The sequence below is a fragment of the Theobroma cacao genome, chromosome 1 (genome assembly GCF_053813885.1).
Source record: "Theobroma cacao isolate CCN51 chromosome 1, ASM5381388v1, whole genome shotgun sequence".
Taxonomy (NCBI): domain Eukaryota; kingdom Viridiplantae; phylum Streptophyta; class Magnoliopsida; order Malvales; family Malvaceae; genus Theobroma; species Theobroma cacao.
The window spans coordinates 31420423-31432532 of NC_142639.1; the positions used below are offsets into that span (position 1 = coordinate 31420423).

General features: G+C 31.6%; 1 pseudogene; it reads left to right on the top strand.

Moving 5' to 3' along the window:
* The first annotated feature begins 11653 nt into the window (after nt 1-11653).
* On the top strand, nt 11654-11772 carry LOC148764730 (5S ribosomal RNA; annotated as a pseudogene).
* Nucleotides 11773-12110: the final 338 nt, after the last annotated feature.

Below are 12110 nucleotides of genomic sequence, written 5' to 3' on the forward strand. Positions count from 1 at the left end.
CCCATTTGGGCAGCCATGAGTTCACCATGAAAACATTAAATCTAACCATGAAAAATAAAGAGAAAAGCATGGGAAAGGTAGATCACAAGTCAAAATCAAGAAATTTTACCTTTGATTGCTTGATTCCTTGAAATCCACCAATTTTCCTTTAATTTTCCCACCTAGGTTTCTTGTTTTTTCCTTTCCTCCTTTTGTTCTTCCTTTTTCTTTGTTTGGCCGGCCATATGAAAGAGAGTTGGCTGATTTTATGTTTATTTTAAAGTTAAATAATTAATGAATATAAACTTGACACATGTCACCTTATTATTGGTCCATGTGTCATTTCTTAACTATTAAGCTTTCTCTCTCCACCACACATTATTCAAGGGTCAAAAATGATGATGGGTGAAGACCTTGTGCTGGAAAAATGCTCTGGGGGTGCAAAATTACCGTTTTGCCCCTGGGGTGGCAAAATTACATTTTTGCCCCAAAAACTGAAAAATTACCCATAGACATATTTTTCATCCCTTATACTCATACCATTCTCCAATTTGTCAAATGTGATCTAAATTCTCTCAAAATCTCAAATTTTGTCCGTCGATGAAAAAATTACGATTTTGCCCATACACTCCAAAAATCATCGAAATTAAACTTTTTCACTGCCAAATCCTCAAATTATACTCCAATACTCAAATCATACTCCAATAAGTTAAATGGGAACAAAAAAAATCTTTTCTTAAAATTCTCATTTTGTCCCCATGTGGCAAATGACCATTTTACCTCTAGATAGTAAAAATTTCGGTTTGACTCCAAATTGATCCCCGAACTCCGAATTACCATTTTGAGTCATCCCTGAACTGTGAAACTCTTAATTTCACCTCAAAATTCCTATTTGAACTAGTTCGAGGCTTAATCGACTTAATGGTACCATTAGGGGCAATATCGTCTTTTAACGATTTCTCGAAATTCTTAAATATTCAAACATTCTATTGAGCATGTAAATGACGTTGTAATTATTTTATAAAACAAGGTTTGACAAATAGTACCATATGACACCACTCATTTACAAAAAATATTTACTTGCTATATTACTTTTACAAAAAATATTTACTTGTTATACTACTTATCTAGAGTTTTGTATAGTTAATGATACTAATGAACCCATTGATTTTTTATAATTTTGTAAGGAGTGGAGTCAAAGTAAATTTATAAAACAAAATAACTTATATATTAATATTTAAATAGTACATGGAAAGATAAAAAAATTTCTTACTATAATTTAAGATTTTATTAAAAAAATCAAAATCTAAAGTACTTTCCCTCTTCAAAAATTCAAGTCCTACTCTTAAGACCCACAATGATGTTTTCTTTTCTTGGTCCTTGGCAATGCTTTTCACTCTCTCAAAACAACTCATCTAGGCTTCAACTATAAGTAATTTTCAATCCAAATTAAGTTTTGAAATGCTTCATGTCTAAATTTTTTTAACTAATTTGATAGTTTGGATTCATAATTATAATCTAGCTAATAGAAAATAGTATTACATGTCAAATAATATCTTGAAATTATGAGTCTTTCTTTTTTTGATTTATTTTATACATATATTGTTTGATTATTTTGTAGACAAATAGAAATATTGTGTATCCTATGGTTTATTTGCCGGTAAAACTTGCATTGATTAAGGAATTTGTTTGGTTGGAAACTTAACCAATGGTCTAATTTTTGGGGCCATTTACAAGAACATACTTTAAGTAAGGATCTTGATGACGGGGCTATTTGAAAGGCAACAACTAGTATGAGGTTGTCAAGCCCAACCTTAAATTATCTACCATGTTACACATGAGACTGATAGAGTGATTGTATATTTGAACAGCCCCGGAAGAATATTTAAAAGTTGGTATTGTGCTTAAAAGTACAAGTAAGTCGATTTATACCTCGAACTAATTAAAATAGAGATTTTAAGGTGAAAGTAAGAGTTTCATAGTCCAGGGATGACTTAAAATGGTGATTTGGAGTTCGATGATCAATTTGGAGCCAAACCAGAATTTTCACTATCCAGGGGTAAAAAGGTCATTTGCCATTTGGGGACAAAATGAAAATTTTAGAAAAGATTTGTTTGGCTCCATTTGACTTATTGGAGTATGATGTGAGGTTTAGAAGTGAAAAATTTTAATTTCGGTATAATTTTGAGTATAGGGGCAAAATGGTAATTTTGCCACTCTAGTGGCAAATCGATAAATTTTCACCCCCGACACTTATCAAGACCAAGGGATTTTATTTATCATGGAAATGGATAAACATGAGAAATGTGTGGTGTAGAATTAAAGAATTAAAAGTCAAATATTTAAAATTTGAACCAATAAGGAAATACCATGTGTCATGCTTTTATTATTTTATTGTTTCTTTATAAAAAGGCATAAAAATCAGCCCATTTCTCCTATAGTGGTCAGCCAAACTAGAAGAGAAGAGAAACCAAGGAAGAACAAACCCTAGGTGGGAAAAATCAAAGAGAAAGTGTTGGAATTCAAGGATTTGATCAAGCAAAGGTAAAATTTCTTTGATTTTGCTAGTGATTTACCTTTCCCATGCATTTCTCCTCATTTTCCATGGTTAAATTACATGTTTTCATGATGAATTCATGGCTGGTTGGAATGGATATGGAGAGAGAATGATGTTAGATTGATTTGATTATAAGTTATGTTAGTGTTTTTAGTTAGTTAAGCATGTTTAGAAACAAAACAACAAGAAAAGAATCCATTTTCCCCATGAACCTTCAATGGTTGAACCCTATGTGAAGTGTAGAAGTAATGAATTGATTTTGTAATCAAGTGAATTGGTTGAAAATTTTATGAAATGATGATTTATTGTGAGAAAATGGAATGGAAAAATTTTTAGTGATAGTGCACCACAATGGCCGAAATTTTCAAGAAGAATTGTGAGGGTTGTTAGGCTGAATTTTATATTATTGGAATTGTATTTAGTGAATTGAAATATTAGAAATGAAATGGACCAATTTGGGGCCAAATCGGACACAATTGTCATTTAATCAGGTAATAGGCCAAATTAGGTCAGCACCGCATTTAAGCAGTAGTCGAATAAGTTGCATATCATATCATGCATATACACTGAGACTGAATTGATTTTATAATGGTCAAGCATTCATGTGGTGAATTATGTATTGTACATTGTGGATAGGTGGTAAGTAAATTACACTGGTAAAAGTATAGAGATTGTGCTTGGAGACTGGGATTAGGAGTACATCGACTTCTAGAACTGTGAGTAAACTTATTATCATCTTAATTATCTAGAGTAGTTTTATACAATTGTGTGATTTAATAGAAAAGGGGTTTAAATGGTAAATTGCTATGTTTTAGGAGAAATTGTGATTTTATGAAATGATTTTATAAATTTTTTGAAAAATTGAATACTGGTTTTGAAAATAGAGTAATTAAAGACTGCTTGCTTGTGTTGTAAATTTATGGTTTTAAATTGAATGGCTTATGACAATATATGAGCATGAATGGCTAAACTGATTTTTAGTGTTAGAATTATTTGTACTGTGTATTCAGTCTTGAGAGACTAGGTTGCGATAAATTGTCATGTCATGCAAAAAAAGATTTTATAAATCAGGTGGTAGATAAAATAATCTATAGTCACTGTAGTGGTGGGGGTTTCCGTGAACTGCCTATGAAAGGGGCACGGTAACCCAATTATATATTTACCTCCGGGGGAAGATGTTGGATGAAGTATCTCCTGAGGTAAAGATTTGAGTACACTTCACGTGGACCACCGCGTGAGAGTGAGACTCAGCCAACGCCAAGGCATGGCTAAAATTTTAGATCTAAAGACATTTAACAGCCTTAGCAAACTCGGTTGGGATAACCCTCGATCAAGGTATCCCTGATAACTGAGTATGAGAATGATTTTTGGCACGAGCCAAGCTTTTTAGGAAATCATAAGCCTATTTGTTTATTTAGTTGAAATTAGTTGAAAGGTAATGAAATTACAATATGATGACTTATTTTAATTCGTCTCCATTTATTCGCCTTTAGATAGTTTAGATAGTGTTTGTTTACTCACTGGGATTTTATAATCTCACCACCCTCCTTTCCTCACATTTCAGGCTCGAGAAATTCCATAGTTAGTTGACTTTGACAAGGACCTTCATTTAGACTTGAATCGACAAAAGCTGTAGGTTTTCAGCTTCCGATGCATTTTGGTTAGATGTGGGCCCATGTGTCACTGTAAAAGTAATTTTATGCTTTGGTTATTTGCTTTATAGTATATATGAATATAATTGACTTTTACGCTGTAAGAATTATTTATCGATAGCTTTATAAAAATTATTTTACAAGAAAATAGTTTATTTTATTGAATATTTTTATTATATTCAAATGGTCAAATTTTCACTTCAAATGAACATTTTAGATACTTAATTTGTTTTTAAATCACTAAATATATATTTTCTGCTTACCTACTTCATTTTTAGCAAGTTTGGAGATTTTCGATGAAAAATGATGAAAATGCCCCTGTGAGCTAGAAAATAATATGTTATGTTTTGATTTGGAAACGACTCGTAATCCTTCGAATTACAATATTTGATAACTATTGCTCACCGAGGAAGTGCGAAAGCTAATACGAGAGCTTTGCGAGGTTTCGATCGGCATTCGGGGTGAAGAATATCTGTCGAGGCTTCGTGGCTGTTGTCACAAGCTCGATGGGAGTTCCGGGTCGTGACAAGGGTATTCCTCTAAATCTTTTTGTAAAATTGTTTTGAATTCAAACCAATTTTTGATGATTTATGGATACAAATTTGGTTAGGGTAGGCTACATATAGAATGGAGGTCTTTCCTTAGCAGCTTATGTGGGAAAGGATTGCTGTTAAATTAGAATTAGTAAAGAGAGGTTTAATCCTTTATGAGCAATCAACTTGTGTAATTTGTAAACACAGACAAGAAACTGTTAGACATCTTTTTTGTACTTATGATGAAACATGGAAAATTTGGAGTATGTGGTGTAAAGAGTGGGGAATTGATTAGGTTTCTCATAATAATCCAAAATTATTATTTGTAGCTTGGTCATCAATATGCCCTAACAATGAAAGACAAAAAGTATGGATGCTAACTTTGTACTCAATTGTATGGCCTATATGGTTATTCTGGAATGAGTTGTTTTTTAATGGGAAAATATGGGATCTTTCTCAACTATATGATGTTATTAAGATGCAGATTGCCATATGGATGAAAGCTAAAGTTAGTTGGCCAGAGTTGAGTAACCAAACTCAAGAAATCTTTGGATGGTTGAATTTGGTTCACATGGAGTGCAGGAAAGCGATAAGCCGTGAAGCTATTTTATGGGAGGCTTCGAAGGAGGGTTGGCTGAAATTTAATATTGATGGAGCCATTTTTGGTAGTATTGGGGATGCAGATATTTTGGGCATTTTGCGAGATCATGGCAATGTAACCAAAATTATATTTTCTAAGTCTATTAGTAAGGCTGATTCTAATTTCGTAGAAATTGTTACCATTAAAGAAGCTTTGATCATTTTTGCTAGTAACAGATTGTGTAGTCAAGCAAGATTGTTGATCGAAAGTGATTCCCATATTGTAGTTTTGTGATTTGATAAACCTCAAGAGGCTTCATCGAGAGTTAGGAATCTATTGGTTAAAATTGAACTATTGAAGAATCTAATGAGCCAATGTAAGGTTACACACTTTTTTAAAGAAGCAAATGAGGATGTTAATTGTTTAGCAAAGGCTAGCATTAACAGAACTGAAAGTTTGGTTCGATTCTTTGGTTAAAATTGGATAGCTGGTGATTAAGATGTTGAGTGAAGTTGATTGGATGGGGTAGAATTTTTATTTTGTTAACTGCTGGACTATTGTGTGGGGCAGATTTCCTTGTATTAGAAAGGAGATTACATGGAAGTGGTGGTGGTGGAGTTGGATTCTACATTAAAGTATTTGATTTTAATAGAGTTCTTGATGAGTTGGCAAGGACCTAAAAGCTGATGCTTGAATTGCTTGTTACGATTGAGTGGTTGCAAAGTGTGGATAGATCATATTTCCTTATTATTGTTATCTTATAGGTCCAGTAATCATGTCAATATCCAATTTCCCCTAAGTTGGATATTTTATGATTTTAGGGTTTAGTTTTTATTATGTTTTGTAACAAAAGTCCAAAGTCCTCCGTGACTTTGGCAATTAGCAATAAAATTGCAGTGACCTTTAAAAATAACTTGAATTGATCTTACCAGTTACAGTAGTGTCAATTGAAAGAGTTTTTTTAGTAATAAAATTTATAAAACACAAACTATGCAATCGAGTGAGTAATGAGTGATTGAATGATTACTTTATGACATATATTGAAAAAGATGTATTTGATAATGTTTCTACTGATGTTATAATAAACTATTTTCAAAATATAAAAAATCGTCATTGACAATTATAGTTATCTTAGATATTTTTACTTTGAAGTATTAAATAAATGTCCTAAATTTACATTTTCTTTAATTTAATGTTAAAACTTCTAGTTATGGATTTTAACATATTTATATTTTTTTAATTTTTATTATTATTTTAGTTATGACATTTACTCAAAAAAATTTCTAGATCCACCCCTGGTTACTACTTAAGGCGTTCATACCATGTCAATGTACTATCACGCACAAGGAGTTACAACACAATGCATTACAAAACAAAAAATAACTTTTCCATAAATTATGAATTTGAAAAAAAAAATCTTTTTCCCTAAATTACTGCATAAGAATTTATCAAGTAAGAATGTTATTATTTTCTAATATTATTTTAGAAAAAAGAAGACAAAGAAGTACATCAACTTGCAAAAATAATCATAAAAAAAGCATGAAAAAGTCTATGCTTAGGGAACCCCGCATGCATGGGAGGCATGCACACGCACAATGCCAAGGGCAAAAAAAAAAAAAACAGAAGAAGAATTTTTTTAAAAAACAATCCATTTTTTAACCTTAGTACTTCTTTCATTTTCTTCAAATTTCATTTACTTTTTTTATCTTAAAATTCTTATTTTATTTACAAGTTTTATTGCAATCCTAGCTTTACGCACAAAACAATTTTTAATCTTTTTAATAAAAAAATTTACATGCAAGAGATAACAGAATAAAACACAAATTGAGAAACAAAAGAAAAATTTAAATGTCGTATTATGCACAAGAGAATGCATCACTCTCAACTATATTTTTTAAAAAAGAAAATATATTTTGCTAATGAAACAATGTCAAATCTTAAATAGTATTGACAAAACAAGTACAGGCTTAGGACACTTATTTTATTTAAAGTGCACAAAACAATTGGTGTTCTCTAAGGCTTGGAACATAACTCCCAGAACAACACTACCAAAATATGGGCTTTACCAACGGTGTATTCCATCAGTGAAGCATTAAAATTCGTTAGTGTTCTAATTTACTGAAGAAAATGTTGACAAAAAAACTCGTTGATGTGTGGTCGAAAGTACCCTCCTCACTGATGTTCATTTCGTCGATGATGGAATAATTCATTCTAATATTCTCTGACAGAATATTTCGTCAAAATTTCTATTGGTAGATTAGCCAATTCGTCGTGGGGAAGAGTGGTCAATGATAAAAACTATTCCATTAATAGTTAAAAAATAGTTTTTAAAATTTTTATAATATAATGATAAAAATTAAAAACTACACAAATACAAATATGTAAAAAAAATAACTTTTTTAATTAATAAAAACATGAATATGAATTGCATTATTTTTATTACAATCAATTAAAAGTACAAAGCCCAAAATGTACAAGTATATGAAGAATACAAATAAAAAATAAATACAAATCTATCTACTAGCATCATCTCTTCGTCACGAAGGCCCATCGACTGTTTTGATAAAGATTCGACATGGACTGTTTACCCCATCACACAATTGAGGATCTATTGGACGCTAAACTCCAACTTCATTAAACATTAAAGTAGTCCAATGTCCTTATGTTTATAATATTAGTATGTAAGATATCTTCATAATCGATTAAGAATCTTCTATTGACTGGATATTCTATTTCTAAGCTCTTTTATCAAATAAAATTACATTGAAAAGACTATTCCTTTCAATTTAATTATATTTGATAAAGAGGTTCAAAGATAAAATACCTAATCAGTTGAAAAGGCAGATCATTAGCTGACTCAGAAGGTGATCTTACATACTAATACTATGAGAATAAAGAGAATGAAAGTGAAGAGTCACCAAACTTTCCTTATGTGGAAATTAATCTTCGACAGAAGCAATCATTTTGAATGTAAAAAGACAAAGACAACATAACATGTGTCCTACAGAAAAACTCATTTTGTAATCTTTGTTTCTTTTTTTTTTTCACTCAAAGATTTCAATAACGACAACTCGTATATTCTATACGGACCTAACCTACCCACTCAAGATTATTTAACAAAAAGGGAATTCACAATAATATGCTCAATTCCTACTTGCTAAATAATCCCAAGGAAGTCAGTCAAGTCCATTGAATCTACGAGTACTAGATTATGCTGTATTTCCTAAACAGGAACTTGGATATTCCATGGATCAGACCAACGTACCAAATGCCAACAATAAATTACAGGAAATATTTCAATGCCAATAGCTCATATATTTTATGGACATGACCAACTAACCCACATTAAATTTAATTTAAGATTGGTTAGTCAGGTCCAAGGACGAGTGATAAACAATAGTTCTAAATAAGTCTTAAATGAAATGATTTGAAAAGAGATTTTATGAGTAATTTGATGAATCATTCCACAAACAAACAATAGTTCTAAATAAGTTCTTACTTAGAGAGCTTAATAGTTAAATCTTGAAAGGGTATAACCATTTGTTCTTAGATGCTTTCTAAGATATTTGCAGTCTTGCAATCCATAAGGCATATAATATTTTTTGGAAGTTTTGCAAATAATATCAAGGAAATATCAACAACTTAGTGTACTATACCTTTAACATATTAGGTTTGGTAAAACAATTCATTGCTAGCTTGACGTCTACTAAATGGAGAATTGGAGCCTTCAACAATTGTTGAAGAAAGATACTCTTTCCAAGTATCAAAAATCTTAAACTCAATGTCTTCTTTCCTTTTGCTTAAAAAAATATTAAACAGTGCATTCTTTTATTTCAATACAAGATGTTATCAAAAATAGTACGCTAATAAATTCAAAACTCAATTGCACCCATTTTTCTCAACTTTTGTTTGTAACCATGATGTTGTGAATCAATTACCAGTTAGTTTTGAAGCTACATTTACCTTTATGTCTAAAGACAATACTCTTTATTGGATAATTTATTGTCAACAGCTCTTTTATCACTGCATTCCTATAAATCAATTACACCCCATGCAATGTTGCCTTCAGTTTTTGTGTAAGGACAAAGTCCATATTTTTTGTAACTTTTTTTTTTTTGAATAGCATGAGAGAGTTTCATTACTTAAGGGAAATAATTCCCCTCCATCAATAAAAGAACAAGGCTTAGGGCATCAAGGAGGTTCGGTTGGTATATCAAAAACTTAAGTCGAAATACCTAGCCAAAACTCTCTTCTAACCTAAAATAACTACAAGACCCTAAACAAAAATCAAGACCCCTAAAACAAAAATCAAGACCCCTAAAACAAAAATAAAGGAACAAAAACCTCAAGAGCACTAAGTTGTACCCCATCCCCCCTACCCCGTTCTAAAAAAACTATACAATCAAAGAGAATCACAACCATAATCCCTAGACCCCTATTTCCCTAAAATACACAGTTTCCACAAAAACATAAACATCCCCATCCTAATGAAAAACAATCCAATAGAACATTCAATGAAAATTCATCAGAATAAGCAAGAACAAAAAACAAACCACTTAGAAGACGCATAGAATCTCACTTTGCAGCAACACCGCATTCTTAGAAAGGGTGTCCGCCTCTTGATTTGCTTCTCTCATCACATGTTTAATCTCCCATGATCCTAGTTGTTCTTTAAACCTTTCTATTTGCACCATCCAATTGAAAGTGATGCTAGTAATGTGGTTAATGGGGTTTTGAATCCGAAACAGGTCCTATCCATGAAGATTGTACATGGCCCCTACGTAAAGATCACATGCACAAATCGAGAAATGGTCCATATTTTTTATAACTAATGACAACTTAACTTTGACAAAAAAAATTTTTGTAACACAAATGCTTACATAGCTACGAAATTAGTTTTGAAGCATTTCTGTAACACCACACTTGTATATTTATCAGTATGTTTAATGCAATATTTTGTTCAGGCTTCCAACCTTAGAAAATAATTTATTTTGCACATGTTATGTTAATTACTATCAAACAAAAATTATACTCTAGTGTTTTTTTGTGTAAAACCTGACCCTATAAATACATGTCATGACATACATACACTGAATAGCATGTTATTACGCTAGAAAAGTCCCTAAGAATAGACAAAACCCGGTATTCTACCTAACGATACACTTGAGATGATTTAACCTCGAACTAGTTCAAATAGAAATCGTAGGATGAAATTTAATATTTTATAGTCTAGGAATGACTAAAAAGGATTGTTTGGAGTTCGAGGGTTCATTTGGAGAAAATTGAAAATTTTGATGTTCAGGGGCAAAATCGTAATTTTTCCACCCGTAGATAAAATTTGAGATTTTGAGAGAATTTAGATCACATTTGATAAATTGGAGAATGGTATGAGTATAAGGGATGAAAAATATGTCTATGGGCAATTTTTCAGTTTTTGGGGTAAAAATGTAATTTTTAACTTTTATAGGGGAAAAAGTGTAAATTTCAAAAATTACTCCACCAAGACTTTGGATAAGTCTGAAAATTTTATCTAAGCTATGGATATGTGGGACAAGTATATGGTGAAAATTTGGAAACAAATGGATGGCTAGAATTTAAGGAATTCATAAAACAAAAAAAATGAATAAAATAATATTATAATATTATTTTATAAAAAGTCAGCCCATTTAAATCCCATTTTAAGTGATGGCTGGCCATAAGGGAGAACAAGAGAGGAAAATAGAGAGGAAAGGAAGAAAAGAGAGAAAACAAAGGGAAACTAGAAAATTCAAAGGGAAAATCGCGAATTTCGTCCGTTTACGTGTCTAATGGTAAGATTTTTTGATTTTAGCTTGATTTCTACATTTCCTATGCCTTTATTTCCATTTAGCATGCTTGAGGAGAGAGATCAAAGAGTGACACGATGTGTTGGCCGAAATTCTAGGGGAGGAATTTTGGAATTTTTAGGTTTTGATTTTTAGTTAAATTGATAGTTTTAGTTAGTTAAATGTGTATAGAAATTAAATTGGGCAAGAAAACATGAAATTTCCACAATACCCACCTTTGGTTGAATATGCATTGATGTCCAATGATGATGAACTGATTTTTATTCTAAGAGAAATGAAGAGAAACTGATATGTAAGCCTTATAGGGTTCCGGTTGGCATTCCGGGTAATTAGTGTCAATCGGGACGTCGCGACGGTTGTCATGGGCCCGAGGGAGGTTTCAGGTCGTGACATTTTGCCTTCCTCAAAATGCAAAATTTAACAAAGCACAATGTACAGGTAATCTTGTAATGTTAACTAAAACAGATTGAGATATGAAGATGATTTTAAGAAGTGAAATGCGGTATTGGTATATGTAACAAGGTGTAAGGTGCGATCATACCAGTATTAAAGCAATGGATCCCATTTGAACTCCACAATTAAGCGTGCTTGGATGAAAGTAATACTAAGATGAGTGACATCTTGAGAAGCCTTCGTGTTGCACCTTTTTTTGAAATATATATATATATATATATATATATATATATATATATATATATATTTCAAAAAAGGGTACAGCACGAGGTGTAAATATAAAACAAGGTGTAGCATGTAGCAAGTAGGGTGATCTGCTCGATTGAAGATTTGATGGTGTATTTGCCTTTTCCATTCATTCATTAGAATCTAGATACTTTATGGGCCATTGAAACTCTGGGCAGCTTATTGGAGAGTTGGGTTTGACAGCTTGTAACTAACATATTGGGTGATCAAAGGCTTAAAGCACAAGACATAGTAGGAAAAATAGAGGAATGAAAATTTTCAATGAATTTGTACTTAACATGGTGC